The following is a 17,014-nucleotide window of genomic DNA, read 5'->3' on the forward strand; positions in this document are numbered from 1 at the left end:
TAGCTTTTAAAACTTTGATTGCAGGTTATGAGGAGGGGGGTTTGAAGTTGGTAGATTTAAGTGTAAGGAAAACAGCAATTAGAGTAAAAATGGTACGGAAATATTTATTTGGTGAATTGGATTATGGGTGGAAAAGGTTTTTTTAAAGAGTATTTGCAGGAGGTTGGGAGGATGGGGGACAATGGTTTATTGATGTGTATGAAAAAGGAAATGTTAGGTAATATACCTTTGTTTCATAGAGAAGTGTTTGAGGCTTGGGAGCAGTTTTTACCAAATATTTATTATGAATGTACCATTTTAGAAAAGATTTTAAATCAGCCGATATTTTTAAATCCAAAAATAAAGTGTAATAATATGATGTTGTTTTGTAAATATTTTATGAGGGCTGGGATGAGGCAGATAGGTGACATAACATATGAGGTAATTCCTGGGTTTCTTCCATTTCAGGCAAATTATGATAATATGGTTGAAGTAGATGAAGAAATAAGTAAATCTACTGTGGAGAATATGTACAAGAAAATGTTAGGATGTATTCCTGGGGAGTGGGTGATTTTAATAAATAAAGAGGTGGTCAAAAGATCTAGGGGTTTACCAGTTTTATATTATGAAAGTAATGGGGAGAAACATGATTTATCAGGTTTAAAAGTTAAAATGGTTTATAGAAAATGTATTTTTAAAGAGATAAAAGTTCCTGCTTTGGAAAAAGTGTGGTCTAGGGAGTTTGCAAATATGGATGTGAAATCAATATGGAAGAATGTAAATGTAAAATATCGTTCTATAGAATGTGAAGACAATGATTTTAAATTGAAAGGATTTTTACAAAGGTGGTTTTGCATCAAATAAATAGGGATATTAAAAGAGAATGTGATATTTGTGGTACGGGGTGGAAAATGTTATGCACTTTTTTGTTGAATGTAGTAGGTTAAAAGATTTTCACAAGTTTTTAAAAGGGCTTATAGTAAAACATTGGGGAGAAGAGATTTTTACTCGGGTGGAGTGGAGGAGGTTGTTTCTTTTTGGTTTAAATGGGAAAAGTAAAGTTTTAAATTTTAATTTGGTGAATTTTGTACTAAGTAATGAGAGATATGCGATAAGATAAAGGAATTTAGGTCATTTTGAAGGGAAAATTGTGAGTGGAGTTTTTTTTTTTAGGAGTATTTTAGATAAAGATATAGAGATAATATATAGATACGGTGAAGGAAATTTTGAAAAATTGTTTGTGTGGGGGAGTACTTTTATTGAAATTCTGTCAAATGGAAAACATGCATTTAATTATTAATTGGTTTTAGTGGAGGATTTTGATTTTAATTGTTTTTCTTTTCTTTTCATTTTCTGATTTTGAAAAAAGGGTGAATTGTTCATCCTTATTTATTATTGAGTGAATGTTGTAAATATTGTTCGTTTTTCATAATAAAAGATTAAAAAACAACAACAAAAAATACACCCGATTTTGTCTGATCTCTGAAGCTAAGCAGGGTCGGGCCTGGTTAGTACTTGGATGGGAGACTGCCTGGGAATACCAGGTGCTGTAAGCATTTTGTCCACTAGGATGTGCTCTTGCATTATTTAATCAGCAACACTGCCTTGTAGTAAGCATTTGATGCTGAATTGACTAAATGCAGCTTCCATCGGCTAGTCTCCTCAGCTTGTGTGTGCTTTGTGCTCCCTCGCCCTGTTCAAATGATCAGAGGAATTAATGCTGGAGAGGAACTGGACTGATGTCTGATGACCCTGTGTTTTCCATGGTGGAATTACAACCCTTCTTTTACGGAGTAAATCAAAAGCACAAGAGAATGTGAGATGTTATCGATAATAAATTAATTGGTTTCATGCATTTGTATGTGTGTGTGTGTGTGTCTGAATGTGATTGTATTTCGTCATATCGCATACATTTGTGATATCAGACAGGTTAAGATATTAAAAAGTCATTGGTGATTTTTTCTACAGTGTTGCATGATGGGAATCTAGTGGTTCACTGATATAATCTAGTTAACAAAATAAACGACTTTTTCACCAACTGCATTTCACGCAGGTCGATGTGATGTGATATTATCAGAACAGAAAGTGGTTACCGTCAGCCGAAAATGTTGGCACTGGAGAGACTTGCCCTCCACCGATGTGTGTAAGTCATACTTACCTGGCAAAGGAGATACTGTAATCAAGAAGGCCATTGCACCTAGGCTGTGGTGACCCCTGCGAATTTCCCAAGTTCGCGCTCTCCCCTGATGTCTTGTTTAATGATAAGCCTTGAGGTTGACTTGAGTCAACTGACCGTGCTTATGGAGATCTTTGAAGTCAGTTATGAAAGAGATTTTGTGTACCAATCAAATGGTGGAAATATTTGTTTGTAGCGAAACATTGTTGGCATTTTGTGGAAACATCATGTTGCGAAATGCAGCATGGTATTTATGCCACACTGGTACTTCAATCAAGAGATAGTTGAGAAACCGCTCTTGATTTTGAAGTTCAAAATGTCACTTTTCGTTTAATTAATGTTTATGCTTCAAACATTGAATCTGAAAGGAGAGATATGTTTAACAACCTAAGAACACTGTGTTCAGAGAACTGTATACTGGTAGGAGACTTTAATGTGAAGTGTACTAGAATGGATGTCACTCGTTGTGATAGTTTCAGATATGATTCTTCTAGAAATGCTTTATGGAAATTAATGAATAAGGAGAATCTAGTAGATATATGGAGGGCTGAAAATCCAAATAGAAGAGTGATTGAGAAGGCAGGTGGTTCTAAATGATTTAAAACAAAGCAGAATTGATTTATGTCTAGCAAAGGAAGACGTGGTACAGCATGTTCAGAGGATGTCATATAACTTTACAGCATACAGTGATCATGCAGTAATGTCATTTCAAATAGGTTTTGCTGTGGAGATGAGAGGGGGAGGTGTCTGGTGTTTAAATGCCAGTCTGTTAAAGGAGGAAAGTTATATGAAGGAAATTGTTGAATGTATTGAGGATGAAATGTCTAATGTACTGTTAAAAGAGAATGTGTGTTTATGGTGGGAGGAAGTGAAAGTTAAAGTAAAAAACAGGAGTATTAGGTACGCTAAAAATCGTAACCGTTTAGATAAGCAGAAAGAAAAAATGCTCAGAAATAGGATGTTACATGAACTTGAAAAGGCTGATGCTGATCCAAACTATGATGGTGTGAACTATTTGAAAATCCATGCAGAGCTGGGGTTTTATGCTATTGTTAGGAGTAGGGCACAGTACGCTTCGGAGGGAGAGAAATGTACTTCCTTTTTTTGGGAGCTTGAAAAACAAAATCAATTTAAGAGTTATATTGTAGAATTGGAAAATGAAAAGGGTGTGAAGGTAAAGGACTTTGTTGACAGCTTAGATTCAGTTGAATCCTTTTACAGAAATCTTTATAAAAAGAATGATGTGGATAAAGTGTGTGTTGCAAAAAATCAGTGCCAAAGTATCTCAGATAGAATGATGTGTGATTAAGAGATTTCAATTATGGAAATCAAGGAAGCAATTGTGAACACTCAAGGCAATAAAAGTCCAGGTTTGGATGGTTTAACAAATTAATTATATAAAGCTTTTGTGGATATTTTGGCACCCATTTTATTGAAGGTTTTTCATTATATGGAAGAGAATAAGAAAATCCCTGAGTCTATGTCAATTGGTATGTTAACCATCTTATTTAAAAATAGGGGCAGTAGGTTAACCTGATGAGGATAGAGGGCGCTATTTACACTTTGGGCGAAAAACGTGCCCAATTTAAACGGTCTCGTACTCTATTCTTGCTCGTACAATATGTATATTATTATTACTATTGGATAGAAAAGCTGGATAGAAAAGTCTTTCCCAATTTGTTTATTGGTAACAGTAAGGAGAAAGCTCATTTATCTAGTATCCCGGTGAAAATATTCTATAAAATAATGGTAGAGAAAAATGTGAAAAGGCCTGCTGCGGAGAAAGTTTGGAAAGGAATTTTTCCGACTTTGGACGTAAAAAAGATGTGGAAAACTTTATCTTCTCTAGGGTACGTGGGACGGTAGGGTACGTGGGACGGTAGCGTCCCACCTCGTCAACAGCCAGTGAAACTGCAGGGCGCCAAATTCAAAACAACAGAAATCCCATAATTTTAAAGCTACACTTGTAAATCCAGCCAAAGTGTCCGATTTCAAAAAGGTTTTACAACGAAAGCACACCAAACAAGCATATTCCAAATTCCACAAACAAGTGCATTCAATTTTCCGGTGACACACCACATGTCACATTCTCTTTTATTTCCCTATTGATTTGATGTAAAACCACTTTTGTAAATATACGATTATGCACAAATTTAAAATCGTTACTTTCACATTCCATACTATTATATTTTACATTTAACTTATCTAGGGTAGGGGGCAGCATTTTCACGTTTGGATGAAAAGCATACCCAAACTGCCAGCTACTCATCTCCAGGAGATAAGATATTTATTTGAAAAAATTTACCAGATTTTCTAAGCGAATTGCTTGCAGTTCCTACGGCTTCCACTGGATGTCAACAGTCCTGAAAATAGGTTAACTTCTTATGGCTGAAGGGGCAGTATTGAGTAGCTTGGATGAAAGGTGCCCATTTTAAAACGGCCAGCTCCTCAGTCTCAGTTGCTAATATATGCATATTATTATTAGTATTGGATAGAAACCACTCTAAAGTTTCTAAAACTGTTTGAATTAAGTCTGTGAGATTAACAGAACTCATATGGCAGGCAAAAACCTGAGAAGTTCCACTTCCTGTTTGTATTTTTTCTGGGGGTGCCACATTTTCAACCAAGCTCTTATTCAAAATACAGAGACATGAATGAGTTTTCACTTCCTACGGCTTCCACTAGATGTCAGCAGTCAACAGAACTAAGTCTGATGACTCTAATGTGAAGGGGGGTCGAAGGAGACAGAATTTAGTATGAGGTCCCATGAGGTGACCATGCATTCAACACGCGCGTTCACGTGAGAGGCAGCTCCGTTCCATCTCTCAATTGAAGTCGATGTAGTTCTCCGGTTGGAACGTTATTCAAGATGTATGTTAACTACATTCTAAAGATTGATTCAGTATATCGTTTGCCATGTTTCTACTGACTGTAACGGAACGTTTGGACATTTCGTCACGTTATAGTGGTCGCGCTTTGAGACTTTGGTTAGGGTTTTGGTAAACAATTCGAAAGTAGCTAATTTGACATAAATAACGGACATGAACGAACAAATCAAGCATTTATTGTGGACCTGGGATTCCTAGGACTGCATTCTGATGAATTCCTCAAAGGTAAGGAAACATTTAACATGTATTTTCTGGTTTCTGTTGAGTCCAACATGGTAGCTAATTTGGCTAATCACCTGAGCTCCGTCTCAGATTATTGCATGGTTTATATTTCCGTAAAGTTTTTTTGAAATCTGACACAGCGGTTGCATTAAGGAGAGGTATATTTATAATTCCATGTGTATATATGTATTATCATCTATATTTATGAGTATTTCTGTTGAAACGATGTGGCTTTGCAAAGTCACTTGATGTTTTTGCAACTAGTGAATCTAGTCGCCTCAATGTAAACTCTGATTTTTTTATATAAATATGAATTTAATCAAACAAAACATGCATGTATTGTGTAACATGAAGTCCTATGAGTGTCATCTGATGAAAATAATCGAAGGTTAGTGATTCATTTTATCTCTATTCTGGTTTTTGTGAAGCTTTCTTTAGCTGGAAAAATGGCTGTGATTTTTGTGGTGACCTAACATAATCGTTTGTAGTGCTTTCGCTGAAAAGCCTATTTGAAATCGGACACTTTGGTGGGATTATAAACAAGATTACCTTTAAAATGATATAAGACACATCTATGTTTGAGGCATTTTAATTATGAGATTTTTGTTTTTTTGAATTTGGCGCCCTGCACTTTCACTCGCTGTTGTCATATCATCCCGGTAGCGGGATGCCAGCCATAATTAACCTCTTGACTCTATATATATTTTTTTAAATCTGACCCCTAAAGTTCCCAAGGTAAACGGACTATTTCTCAGGTCCAGATCGTAGAATATGCATATAATTTACAGATTAGGATATGGGGGTCTAGAGGTTAGGGTTAGGCATGAGGGTCTCGGGGTTAGGGTCTGCAAGGAGAACCACCCAATGAATAACCAAATGAAAAGTACGTATTTAAAGACAATCATAAGTGCTATCAGACAATGACAAATCCACAATGGACAAATCAACATATCACACTAAATATAAAAAGAAGTGCTTTCAACTCAAGATAAGTGCTATAAAAGTATACAAAAAATATATAAGGTAAAACCACGCCACACTAAGGAATCAAAGAATATGATAAAAAATAAGTGCCATCATATTTATGGTTAGTGCTTAAAAAACATGAGTAAATCCCATAAATAAATAATTATCACGGGCGGCTCTCCCACAGACCCCCCCCCCCCCCCCATGTCACTGCACCGGAGAGGACCACTCCCAACAGGTAAGTAAGCCAAGGTAAATGTAATATTTTTCATTCAGGCCCTTAGGATCTATTGTGATGAGGCGCCCAATCCAAGTTCTTTCCATCCCCTGTCGTTGTATCCTGGACCAGATCCTGTTTGTCTCCAGACCAAAAATACTCAAGCCGTCCACTGCATGTAGGTCAAAATGCAAATACAGTACAAAACTCGTATTACCTTTAGCCATATGGTATAGATGTTGTTTCAGTCTGACCTGTAGTGCATTCTTTGTTTCTCCTATGTAAATCTTTTGGCACAATTTACACTTAATTCCATAGATCAAGTTTACAGTGGACAATTCGATCCTCTATCTTACGAGGAACCCCAGCCCCGAGAAGGCATTAACAATATATTTGGTTCTCCCCAAATATTTATCCAATTTATTAGGTGCATCTTTCGTCTGGAAGGCAGAGTGGACTAACCTGTTCCCGAGGTTTTTGTTTCTTCTTAGGCTCAGATTACTCTACAATCTACCAGCCCTTCCACAACTTGTTGAGCTTCCCTGAAGTTAGAACTCAAGGTCCTACTAAATCCACCTAAGCTCCCAGAGTATGTTGTAACAAATGGTATCAAATTGTGTGTTTCTGCTGTTTTATTGTAACCCCCTTCCCTGCCAAAAGTTCACCTACCTCTGCCTTTATCCCCCTAAGGAAACGTTTGGAATATCCCCATGGCCCCAAGGCTCTAAAAAGAATGGTTATGTCCTCCTCCACGTGTTCACCTAATGTACAGATTCTATTGAACCGGATCAGCTGAGATGTAATAATCCCTCTGAAAGTATGTTTTGGATGATAACTTGCCTTATGTAGCAGGGCATGCCTATCGGTCTCCTTGAAGAAGACTTTAGTGGCCAATGATTTAGTTAACCCATCAGAAAATACAAAGAAGACCTGAGTGTCCAAAAACTCTAGTTTTTCCCTTTGTATATTGTGGTAGGTTGTAATGGCAGGATGATGTGTATTGAGGGTTTCTAAAAAACACTCAAAGTCCTGCATAGAACTCAGCCAAATTCCAAAGATGTCATCCAAATACATGAGATATAGAAAAGGAAGGATCTTACACTTAAGAAACACTGTCTCTTCCCAAAAACACATATATAAATTGGCAAAGGCTCGTCAAATCCAGCTGGTCTGTTTTGGATATACTCGGCATAGGATCAGGCAAAAGCCCTCGCGTTGCGTACCTTGTGCAGGTCCGGCCCTCAGTTGGTTGCCATGTGTCCCTGTCGAGTGGTTAGTCATTGAACTTCCATTGGTTTGAGCAGACAAAAACCCAGAAGGCAAGCCCTCTCTATGGTTGTCATGCATCCGCCCTTGGAGTTCCGTCCAGCGTCCTTGTAGATACATGGTGGGTTAGGATCAGGCAAACTCCTCGAGTCTCGTACCGTATGAGGGTCCGGTGTTAGGGTTAGGGTTAGGTTAGGGTTAGGGTTAGGTTTATGTTTGTATTGGTGTCAAACCTTGGTTTGCACGGGCCTATTGCACCTCTGACCGGTATGGAGAAAGTGGGAGGACATGAGAGGCCGAGAGCTCTCAGGGGTCACCCACCACAATTCCAAAGCAGGAGGAAGACAATCATAAAACACAACCTGGGAGTAAAAGGTTTAACCTTAAACCAAATCTCATATAAAATCACATTAAAACATGCATACCGGATCAAATAGATAATAAAAAAATGTAATAATTAAATAAATAACCAAGTCACATGCCATGCTAAAATGTATAATATAATAAAATTCAGCACAAAATACAAAAAAAGACATCACCAGGTTGAGCAATCAAATGCTCATTTAAAAAAAAAAAAGGAACTTCCTCCTCGTTTCCGTGGCCCCTCCAGCCCTCTTCATTAGGCCTCCACCCCCTCCCACTGTTAGTGTTTTCTGTTATTCTTTTATATTCATTCCCAGTGGAGCCAAAGTATTCAGTTTTGTAATCCACCTGGATTCGTCCGTTTTTCTCTGGCCTGTGGTCCAGGAGGATTTCGTCTCCAGACCGGTAATGCGGAGGGAGGTTGTTGGGTGGATTTGAAAATGTTGGACCAGGTGTGTTTGAAATCTGTTTTTCCCAATTGTGTAGAGGTGATGTTTGAGGCGTGTTAAGACTGTGTGACCGGTTTCTCCTATATAGATGTTATGGCATAGTGTGCATGTTATGGCATAGACAATATTGGTCTTTGAATGGTCATGAGTTGTGAGATAGGACTGTAGGTTTGCGCATGTGGATTTTGAATGTGTGAAAGTAGTCTATAATACTGTTGTTCAATGGGTAGGTTAGGAGTGGTTTTATTGTATAATTCTGCAAAAATTAAGAGATCCCTTAAATTGGGGTTTCTGCGGAAAGCTGATATGGGTCTGAATTCCTGAAGTGGGGGGAATGTTGTGTTTGGGTGAAAGCGACTTTGAGTCTGGAATGAAGGAGTCTGTTTATGTTTGAGAAGGTGCTGATAATGGGTATAATCTGGGGTTATGTGTCTGTTGGGGGAAGAGGAAAAGGGGGTCTGGGAAAGGTCTGAGGGTGGAGGACAGGGATAGGACGGTGGGATAGGGATACGGACCCAGAATCGGGAAAGGGATAAGGATAGGTGTGGGCTGTTCGCCCTGGTCAGGAGTCAGTACCTGGTCCAGAGTTCTACCGGGAGAGTTATGGAGGTTAGGGTTAAGGTTAGGGTTAAGGTTAAGGTTAGGGTGATCAGGAGGATCAGGCAATCTGTACTGGGTGAAGCCCGCCAGTGTGTTGGCCTTTATGTACCTCAGTGATCGCTTTGAATATCCCCTCTTCCTCAGTGCACTGAAAATAATCTGTGTGGCTAGATGAGTCTTCATGTTGTGTACATAGTCTATGGAATCGAATGAGTTGTGATTTTACAATACCAGTGAATGTATGTTTTGGGTGATAACTGGACATGTGAAGTAAGGCATGTGTGTCTGTGTCCTTAAAGTATACTTTTGTTTGTAAAGAGACTATGTGTGTGTCAGTATCTGGAAAGAATATTGTTGTATCCAGGAAGTTGATTGTATGTGGGTGAATGACATATTTAACTGGTATGGTCGTATGATGTTTATTGAGTATTTCAATGAATGTTTTAAAATGTACCAGATCATGTTCCCACACTCCAAAGATATCATCCAGGTATCGTCTATAAAACATGGGACGCAATGGGCATTTATCCAAGGCTGTCAACTCCCAGTCTGCCATATAAATATTAGCATAGGCCGGGGCAAACCTTTTACCCATCGCCGTCCCATGAATCTGTAAGTAGTGTTTATTATGGAATGTGAAATCATTGCAGTACTGTTTAATCCAAGTTCTAGGAGCTGTAGGAGGTGTGGGTCTGTTCTGTCTGAATCTGGATATCTCCGGAGTGCAGATTTCACTGCTGCTAAACCTGACAAAATATCTATGTTGGTGTAGAGAGAATCTATGTCTATAGTGAATAGGTATGCATTTGCTGGGACTGGAACGTTGTGAAGCGTGTCTATGAAGTGGTATGTGTCCTTCAGGTAGCTGGGTTGCCTTGTGAAATGGGATTGAGGAAGTGGTCAATAAACTCGGCTGCTGGCGAGGACTCACTCCCACAGTTTTAATTTCTCTGTTGGAATGTCTGTGTGAGAGGTTGGGTGTGGAGTTTACTGCCGGGATATTTATAATGGGGTACAGGTATTCGAATAAGGTAAAGGCCAAATGTGTGTTGTTGAATTTTCTGTTTGCTCTAGCAAACTTGGCTATTTAGCTAACAAGGAGGAACAGGGTCAAATGTCCGGGGATAACATATCCTTTACTATTATTTAATGGGTTGGTCTCTGTGCGCCATAGGGTGAAATCTGAGTTCTATAAAATGATAAAAAGTGTGTAGATGTTTCAATAGATATGGTGTATCCGGGAGGCGGTCTGTATAGCTGGGGAAGATGGGTTGGATATACGGTTGTAGAAGTGGTGAGGGTTTGGTTATTGTGGGGTAGAGGGCAATGTGAGTATGAAGCACAGGGGATATTTGTTTTTTAAAGGGTGGTGGGGGTGGTGAGGTTTTAATGAAATGAGGATATATCATTAAAGAAATACAAAAAAAGTCTCTCTCTTTCTGTCGTCTCTCTCCTCTCTCTGTCTTTCTCTCTCTCGCTGTCATCTCCTCTTGATGAATTCTCTCTGCAGTACTTACATAAATGGTGTTGTTATTTATCCTAACGCCTAAATCAACCGCCTGGGAAAGTTTGTGTAAAGGTGTGCCTGTGTGTACTTGTGCGACCGTGTGTATGTGTGAATGTTTAAATCTGTATGTGTGTGCGTTTATACAGCATCTTCTGAGATGAATCAGCCAGCTGATTCAAATTGAACTGAAATAATCTAAGAAACGGACGATATTTAACTGAAGGAGAAAAAAACACTGCCACTCCTAGGTTTTTGCCTTTCTAAGGAGTTTTTCCTAGCCACCGTGCTTCTACACCTGCATTGCTTGCTGTTTGGGGTTTTAGGCTGGGTTTCTGTACAGCACTTTGAGATATCAGCTGATGTAAGAAGGGCTATGTAAATAAATTTGATTTGAAATTTGATTTGATTTAGCTACCATTTTTCAACAACCATTTTCCATCTAGCTAGCTATACATGTAGTTTATTTGATATATTTCACCTTTATTTAACCAGGTAGGCCAGTTGAGAACAAGTTCTCATTTACAACTGACTTGGCCAAGATAAAGCAAAGCAGTGTGACAAAAACAACAATTCATCTTACACATGGAATAAACAAACGTACAGTCAATAACACAATAAAAAAATCTATATACAGTGTGTGCAAATGTAGTAAGATTGGGGAGGTAAGGCAATAAATAGTGGAGAAATAATTACATTTTAGCATTGACACTGGAGTGATAGATGTGCAGATAATGATGTGCAAGTAGAGATACTGGGGTGCAAACGAGCAAAAATAAATAACAATATGGGGATGAGGTAGTTGGGTCGGCTATTTACAGATGGGCTGTGTACAGGTGCAGTGATCGGTAAGCTGCTCTGACAGCTGATGCTTAAAGTTAGTGAGTCTCCAGCTTCACAGATTTTTGCAATGTGTTCCAGTCATTGGTAGCAGAGAACTGGAAGGAAAGGCGGACAAATGAGGTGTTGGCTTTGGGGATGACCCTTGAAATATACCTGCTGGAGCCCGTGCTACGGGTGGGTGTTGCTATGGTGACCAGTGAGCTGAGATAAGGTGGGGCTTTACCTAGCAAAGACTTATAGATCATCTGGATCATCTGGATCCTGTGGGTTTGGCGATGAATATGAAGCGAGGGCAAGCCGACGAGAGAATACAGGTCGCAGTGGTGGGTAGTATATGGGGCTTTGGTGACAAAACGGATGGCACTGTGATAGACTACATCCAATTTGCTGAGTAGAGTGTTCAAGGCTATTTTGTAAATGACATCGTCGAAGTCAAGGATCGTTAGGATAGTCAGTTTTGATAGGGTATGTTTAGCTGCATGAGTGAAGGATGCTTTGTTGCGAAATTGGAAGCCGATTCTAGATTTAATTTTGGATTGGAGATGCTTAATGTGAGTCTGGAAGGAGAGTTTACAGTCTAACCAGACACCTAGGTATTTGTAGTTGTCCACATATTCTATGTCAGAACTGTCCAGAGTAGTGATGCTAGTCGGGCGGGCGGGTGCGGGCAGCGATCGGTTGAAGAGCATGCATTTAGTTTAACTAGCATTTAAGAGTTGTTGGAGGCCATGGAAGGAGTGTTGTATGGCATTGAAGCTCATTTGGAGTTTTGTTAATACAGTATCCAAAGAAGTGCCAGAAGTTTACAGAATGGTGTCATCTGCGTAGAGGTGGATCACAGAACCACCAGCAACAAGAGCGACATCATTGATTGTCACGTTCCTGACCTTATTTCCTTTGTTTTGTCTTTATTTAGTTGGTCAGGACGTGAGCTGGGTGGGTATAGTCTATGTTCTATGTTTCTAGGTTAGGTTTGTCTTATTGGCCTGATATGGTTCTCAATCAGAGGCAGGTGTTTTACGTTGTCTCTGATTGGGAACCATATTTAGGTTGCCTGTTTTCACTATTGGTTTGTGGGTGATTGTTCCTGTGTTCCGGGTTTTTCTGTGTTCACTAGTTCGGGACTGTAGCTTCGTTGGTTTTTCGTCTGTTTATTGTTTTTGTTCATATTGAGAAGTATTCTAATAAATTATGGATATGCACCACGCTGCACTTTGGTCCTCCTCTCCTTCTACCGACGAAAGCCATTACATTGATACAGTTGAAGTCGGAAGTTTACATACACTTAGGTTGGAGTCATTAAAACTTATTTTTCAACCACTCCACAAATGTCTTGTTAATAATTAATTAAAAAACTAGAGTTTTGGCAAGTTGGTTAGGACATCTACATTGAAAGACACAAGGATTTTTTCCAGCAATTGCTTACAGACAGATTATTTCACTGTATCACAATTCCAGTGGGTCAGTATTTTACATACACTAAGTTGACTGTGCCTTCAAACAGCTTGGAGAATTCCAGAAAATGATGTCATGGCTTTAGAAGCTTCTGATAGGCTAATTGACATCATTTGAGTCAATTGGAGGTGTACGTACTTTGGTGCGAAAAGTGCAAATCAATACCAGAACAACAGCAAAGGACCTTGTGAAGATGCTGGAGGAAACGGGTACAAAAGTATCTATATCCACAGTAAAACAAGTCCTATATCGACATAACCTGAAAGGCTGCTCCGCAAGGAAGAAGCCACTTCTCCAAAACCGCCATAACTACCAGACTACGGTTTGCAACTGCATATGGGGACAAAGATTGTACTTTTTGGAGAAAGGTCCTCTGATCTGATGAAACAAAAATATAACGGTTTGGCCATAATGACCATTGTTATGTTTGGAGGAAAAAGGGGGTGGCTTGCAAGCCAAAGGACACCATCCCAACCCGTGAAGCACGGGGTTATCACTCCCTAACCATAGAAAGCCTTCTTATTCTCTATTTTGGTTAGGTCGGGGTGTGACTAGGGTGGGTAATCTAGGTGGTTTATTTCTATGTTGGCCTGGTATGGTTCCCAATCAGAGGCAGCTGTTTAGCGTTGTCTCTGATTGGGGATAATATTTAGGCAGCCATTTCCCCACTGTGTTTTGTGGGATCTTGTTTTTGTGTAGTTGCCTGTGAGCACTTAATTTACTTCACGTTTCGTTTGTTCTTTATTGTTTTTGTGTGTTTCACTCAATAAACATGTGTAACCCATATCACGCTGCGCTTTGGTCTGAATTTTCTTACGACGATCGTGACAGGGGTTGGCAGCATCATGTTGTGTGGGTGCTTTGCTGCAAGAGGGACTGGTGCACTTCACAAAATAGTTGGCATCATGAGGGAGGACAATTATGTGGATATATTGAAGCAACATCTCAAGACATCAGTCAGGAAGGTAAAGCTTCATTGCAAATTGGTCTTCCAAATGGACAATGACCACAAGCATACTTCCAAAGTAGTGGCAAAATGGCTTAAGGACAACAAAGTCAAGGTATTTGAGTGGCCAACAAAAAACAATTTAAATGCAATGCTACCAAATACTAATTGAGTATGTAAACTTCAGACTCACTGGGAATGTGATAAGAAATAAAAGCTGAAATAAATCGCTCTACTATTATTCTGACATTTCAGATTCTTGAAATAAAGTGGTGATCCTAACTGACCTAAGACAGGGAATGTTTCCTAGGATTAAATGTCAGGAATTGTAAAAAAACTGAGTTTAAATGTATTTGGCTAAGGTGTATGTAAACTTCCGACTTCAACTGTATATACAGAGAAAAAGAGTCGGCCCGAGAATTGAACCCTGTGGCACCCCCATAGAGACTGCCAGTAAAGGATGTCTGGAATGCAGTAAATGGAATGGTATCAAACACGTGTGTGGTTGATATCATTCCATTGACTCCAATCCAGACAGGAAGGGTGGGAGAACAATGTGAAGGTAATTATCTTTGCACTCAACAGCAGCATCCAAGCCTCCACTGAGTATTGATGGGAGCCGCAGCTGTTTACTGAGGTAAACAATGCAATTGTATATACAATTATCGCATATATTGTAGTCTTTCAAATTTGTGATTGACTTAGTGTTGTTATTTGTCTATTGCTATTTTTGAATAAAGTACTTTCAGATCACTGAAACCCCACCTGATGTGGTGGAAGTTGTCGAACCGGATCGGAACGCTTTTGATGACCACCTTCAGGCACGGACTGAGAAGGATGTGGAGGTTTTTGACTAGGTAAAAATAATTGTCCACTGTTAATTTGTTCTGGCACTCCAAGAGATATGTAAGAAAATTATTTGTAATATGAAATATAATTGCCTTTATTCCTGTTATCAATCAAGGTGAGACTGAACATTGTCAAGGTGCAGGAGAAAGAGAAGGAGAGCTACCGGAGCAGAATCAAGAAGGGGACCAAGTACTACGACCTTCCGGGCGAATTACTTGGTTTGGAAGAAGGACGAAAGGAAGGCGAGACCTGGGAAACGTCGCTGCTCTGGGGTCACGATTTGTTAAGGTACATATAAAAAAAAAAATCTGATGATAACAATTTGCATTTGCACACAAAATAACCTGAAGCTAGTTTCAGTTTCTCTAGCACTGATATTTTAACTTTGTCTTCCTAGGGTTACCTCGGTGGAAACAAACAATCTTCTCCAGTTTTAGCAGTTGAACGGTCGACCAATGACGCCCTACACTTCAGTGAAGCCCAATAGACAAAGTATGTTAACCTGTTCCCTTTAACTCTGCTCCTGTTCTCCAGGACCTAGGGGTTCTGCCCATCACCCAGACGTGGATCGACCTGATGTCCTCCATTACCAATCACCCTTCAACTTTTCATTACATCATCTACAGCTACTGTTATTGTCATGATGCTATTATCTGCTAAGATAGTTTTCTTGCTCTATTATACTGGGCACATAATATGTGAGATACACAGATTAACTAAAAGCACTAGCACTGCAAACACTCAGAACAAAGAAAGCAGCAGTGCCTGGACTTTGCAGTCTCCCTCTTTAAGTCCCCCTTTCGAGACTGACAGGCAGAACCTCCCACCCACACAGCAACCACCTCAATATTCCACACACCAGAATGAGGTATTTTAATCTATGATTGCCATGTGAGTGTACATTTTTTTTAAAATATATACTGACAACTCTACCAACAAATATAAAAGCTTATGTATTAAAATCTTAAATATTGCCAGGTTGGTTTTCACAACTGTTTCACAAGGTGTTCATTATTGTAAGTTGAACGGTATCATTTTGTCGGGGTAGGTTCCTTGTCAGTCGTTGGCTTATTGGTGAAATCAGCAGTCAGACAATATCTTCTTTAAGGAAATCAATCAAACTTTTATTAATGCAATATGAGACAGAAGTTGACAATGGAAACAGCATGTATGTTTCAGAGTAAGTTCTGCACCCACCTAAGGGCACCGCTGATTTTATACATGTGATCACTACCTAGTGGTATGAGCACCTATGTCAATGTACTGTGTGTGTGAACTTCTTGCCACTAGGGGGTGCCATTTCGACATAGTACAAATTCGTTTCCAAATTAAACTGCCTCGTACTCAATTCTTGCTCGTACAATATGCATATTATTATTACTATTGGATAGAAAACACTCTAGTTTCTAAAACCGTTTGAATTATGTCTGTAAGTGAAACAGAACTGGACTTAGAGCAATTCTCCTATGAGGATTTGAAAATGCTGAAATCTGCTCGCTGTTCCCAGACCTGTGGATAACTGACTGTCTTCTATTGGTTGAGATGCACTGCATACGCCTTCCCCTGGTTGTTAGCGAATAGGGAGACTTGAAATGGAGTTTCTACGTAGTTCCCAAAGTTTATAAATTGCTTGGGAAATAGGTGGCTCTTTCTTTTCACCTTCGCTCTGGCGCACTAAGGACCTTGGGACGTTCTTTTGGAAACATCGGTTATAGGTCTTTGACATTTCCGGCTGTGTTTTTAATCGATATAGGCTTTAAAGACATCATAATCTTGTTATTTTGAACCGAATTATATCAGTTTGTGTCAGTATATTGCGATTTTCGGGTATTTATTTCCTTGGCGCTGTAGGAATTTGGGTATCTCTCTCTTTCGTGCTAATGTTTACTGCTAATTGCAACTCTGAAGACGACGTTCTCCAACCTAGCAACGATTCTTTTGGACAAAGGACACCTATCCCAAGATTCTGATGTGAGTTCATCGAAAAGTAAGAACTATTTATGCTGATAATTCATTGTTCTGTTGAAAAAAGTAAAATGCATGAGACGCCATTACTTACAGTGTAGCCTTGCGTTATCGCAGCCTGTATTGCGCAGTAAGGTTCATTTTAAAAATGTAATTCAGCAATTGCATTAAGAACTAATTTGTCTTTCAATTGCAGTCTAACCTGTATTTTTTTAGTCAAGTTTATGAATAGTTTTCGATAAGAATAGGTGCCGTTCCAAGATGGCGCCGGACAGATTGCTTGAGATTTTGGACACTTTTCTCAATGTATAAGCACGATTTGTGCC

General features: G+C 39.2%; 1 long non-coding RNA gene across 1 annotated transcript; it reads left to right on the forward strand.

The window, feature by feature from the left end:
- The first annotated feature begins 13,384 nt into the window (after positions 1 to 13,384).
- LOC129825694 (uncharacterized) lies at positions 13,385 to 15,642 on the forward strand. The gene is made up of 3 exons (XR_008754921.1): positions 13,385 to 14,731; positions 14,839 to 15,011; positions 15,121 to 15,642. It is a non-coding gene; the product is annotated as an uncharacterized LOC129825694 (long non-coding RNA).
- The last annotated feature ends 1,372 nt before the right edge of the window (positions 15,643 to 17,014 follow it).

This window comes from Salvelinus fontinalis, chromosome 27 (assembly GCF_029448725.1).
Source record: "Salvelinus fontinalis isolate EN_2023a chromosome 27, ASM2944872v1, whole genome shotgun sequence".
Taxonomy (NCBI): Eukaryota; Metazoa; Chordata; class Actinopteri; order Salmoniformes; family Salmonidae; genus Salvelinus; species Salvelinus fontinalis.